This window comes from Myotis myotis, unplaced genomic scaffold, assembly GCF_014108235.1.
Source record: "Myotis myotis isolate mMyoMyo1 unplaced genomic scaffold, mMyoMyo1.p scaffold_m19_p_10, whole genome shotgun sequence".
Taxonomy (NCBI): domain Eukaryota; kingdom Metazoa; phylum Chordata; class Mammalia; order Chiroptera; family Vespertilionidae; genus Myotis; species Myotis myotis.
Genome location: NW_023416314.1, coordinates 10,401,255 through 10,404,875, shown reverse-complemented (window position 1 = coordinate 10,404,875; position 3,621 = coordinate 10,401,255).

Genomic DNA, 3,621 nt, shown 5'->3' with positions numbered 1-3,621 from the left:
TGACATCTAATTTATTATCATTTTATTTTTTTAATCCTAATCTGAGGATATGTTTTCATTGATTTTTTAGAGATTAAAGGAGAGGAACATCGATGTGAGAAACCCCAACCTGGGATCAAACCCCCAACATAGGTGTATGCCCTGAGCAGCAATCAAACCCACAACCTTTTGGTGAACAGAAAGGTGCACCAACCAATTGAGCCACCTGGCCAGGGCTAATTTATTCTTTTCTAGTAAGTAAAGATGGACGGAAGATATGGATCTGAGAACTGATATTCCCTTATGAGAGAACAGTCTTAGTTGACACTGTTTCTTGAGGGTGTAAGGGTAAGACGGGTTCCTCAGAGAAGAAGAGTTGCTTCTGTCAGCTACAAAAGATAAGATCCTCCCCTATGAGTTGCCATAAGTTTCGTGAAGTTTCACCCTTGCTTTCAATTTACTTTTTTTTCTGTGTGTATATCCTGGCAGTCCAAACCAACCACCTCAAAAGAATTACTTCTACCTCTGTGATTTACCAAATTTTCTCTTACAAAAAAACAAACAAAACACCTCAAAACAATGTTATCCCCACCAAGGTCATAGTGACTAACTGCTAAATGCTTGAGAAGTTCGGGTTTAAATGAGCTCATTATTGACACCATTGCCACTTTGAAGTGACAAAGATCCCCATTTTGATGTTTCAATCCTAATAGGAACATATAGGACATAACACTACCCACTGGCGAAGGATGCATACACATTATATGCATACAATGACAAGTGATAGGTTACTCCTGAAAGAGGAGAGGCTACTGTGGGTGGGAGGTCTTTAACTGCATCTGAGGGGGGAAGTTTTTCAAACAAGTATGGCAAAAACAGCATTATGTTAAACCAGGTGCTGGTTACAAGTGTGGCATTACTCTATGAAGTCAGCAAAAGCCATAAATAAAGCCTCCCAGACCTTGTCATCCCTGCCCCAGGATGCTCCTCGTTAAATCTGCCAGCATACCATTGAATTTAGTATGGTTAGGGCCCTGGATGGAGGATGTATGGTTTCAGAATCAAGTCCCCTATTCAATGACATATGATATATAGCAAGTTGCTTAATATCTCAAGACCTTATTTTCCCCACCTGCCAAATGGGGACAATAGAACCTGCTCTATAAGCTTATGAGGACTGAATAGCTTGATGCATGTGAAGCACTTACAAAGGAAGACAGCTGTTCGATTCCTGCTCAGGGCACATGCGTGGGAGGCAGCCTTGATTCCTACACGTGGGCATGCAGGAAGCAGCCAATCAATGATTCGCTCTCATCATTGATGTTTCTCTCTCTCCCTCTTCTTTCCTTTCTGAAATCAATAAAAATATTTAAAAATAAAAAAGGGGAGAATCAAGAATGATGCTAATTTTTAGAAAACTTATCCAAATCTATTTAATTCCTGAATTTCAAAAGCAAAAAAAGGTATGTACACACACAGACCCATTCCATTTATATGTTTTTATTGATTTTTTTTCTTTTTTAGAAAGAGGAAGGGAGAGGGATAGAAAAACACCAGTGAGAAAGAAACATCATTGATCAGCTGCCTCCTCCATGCCCCCTTCTGGAGATTGAGACCGCAACCTGGGCATGTGCCCTAACGGGGAATCTAACCTCCATCTCTTGGTTCCTGGGTCGATGCTCAACAACTGAGCCACATGGGCCAGGCCACAGATCTATTTTTAAAATCAGTTCATCAGAGTTCCCATGCAGGAAACTATAATAGACACCAATACTATACTCTGGGTAATGTAGTACAATACAAGTAATAGTTTTGGACACCTCAAAACGAAGCTGTCCTATGGTCTCAAAATGTATCTCCCATGTCCTCTTTGTTCTCAGGAAGTTACTCAAGGATATGATACACTGCTGGAAGCTATCCATTGTCAACACTATCATGAAAGTGCAATAGGGAATTTGGAAGGCTGATGGACCTTGAGCTTTAGCAAGGGCTAAAGCTATGCAGCGATTGTTCTGTGGAGATAATGGTGGCTCCAGCAATTTCCTGACCTAATAGTCTCAAAGTAAAGTTTTACTAATATTTACTGACCTTTAAGATAGTCTGTCTGCTACCGAATTGCCTGCCTAACTAAGGGCAAGATGTGTATTCTAAAATTGAATAAAAGCTAACAAGGCCAGGGCTTCAGGGAGCCTCTCCACTAGAGGGAAGGTTTCTGCCTGGCCCTGATGCCTTCTAAATTCTTATTTCTTGTCTAGTGTATTTGTTGTGTGCGGCCCCTTTTCCAGATCCTGAACCCTAGCCGCGAATGGATGTGACACTCACACATCACACACAAATGAAAGAGTAAATCTCAGACAGACATGAGATACAGGAAGTGAGAAGTCAGGGAATCCCACATAGGGGAGAGGCAAGCAATCCTGGGATGATGGTGAAAAGAAATTATAAGATGACAGCTGTGTACCAGCCACAGGAGGCAAGAAGTCCAGATGGGACAAAACAGGAACAATTTCTTCAAGAAGATAGATGAAAATGATGAACAAATGAGTCTGAACATATGAAAAAGGTATTCATACATCTACTAGAGTTTGGGGTTAAATTAGCATTAAGTACATGGAAACCTCTGCAAACAAAGTCAACTATTAACTCAAGGAAATAAATATGCAGTATAAGGGGGCTGGTGAAAAAGGTGAAGGGATTAAGCAAAAAACAAAGAGAAAAAAACAATCAGACACAGACAACAGTACTGTGATTACCAGAGGGAAAGGGGTGTAGGGAGAGGGTAGAAGGGGTAAACAGTGATGGGAGGAGAGAGATTTGACTTTGGGTGGTGAACACACAAGACAATATACAGATGATGTATTATAGAACTGTACACCTGAAACCTATGTAATTTTATTAACCAATGTCACCCCAATAAAAATTTAAAAATAAAATGGGTTTACCTACATTTCAAAGGGACAGAGAAAAAAGTAAAGTAAAAAAAATGCAGTATGGGGGGGTGAGAATAATACATTCAGCTGTGTAGAGCATTAGCTAATCTTAGTAACATAAACATTCTTAATTCAGTTGTTAATGTAAACACTGAATTACAATAATTATGCTGGGGAAAGGGATCAAGGAAGGGAATATGTGATGGTTGGGAAGAAGAACAGCAACGCTTTATATTAGGAATTACAGAACTGCCTAAAACTGAAAAACCAAGCAAAAGCAATATATTAATGTTATTTGGCGATATGGTTATAAATAACAAAAATCAGCTAAAAGAGTTGAAAGAACTTGCTCTGGAGACAGGTATGGGAAGAGGTCACGGTAGTGGTGTTTTTCATGTAAAAAATTGTAGATTTGACTCTTTAAAGCAGCGGTTCTCAACCTGTGGGTCGCGACCCCTTTGGCGGTCGAACGACCCTTTCACAGGGGTCGCCTAAGACCATCCTGCATATCAGATATTTACATTATGATTCATAACAGTAGCAACATTACAGTTATAAAGTAGCAACGAAAATAATTTTATGGTTGGGTCACAACACGAGCAACTGTATTTAAAGGGCCAGAAGGTTGAGAACCACTGCTTTAAAGTATGTGTAATGTGCCGCTTTGATTCAGAAAGAATAGAAAAAAACAAAAACAAAATCTAGCACAATA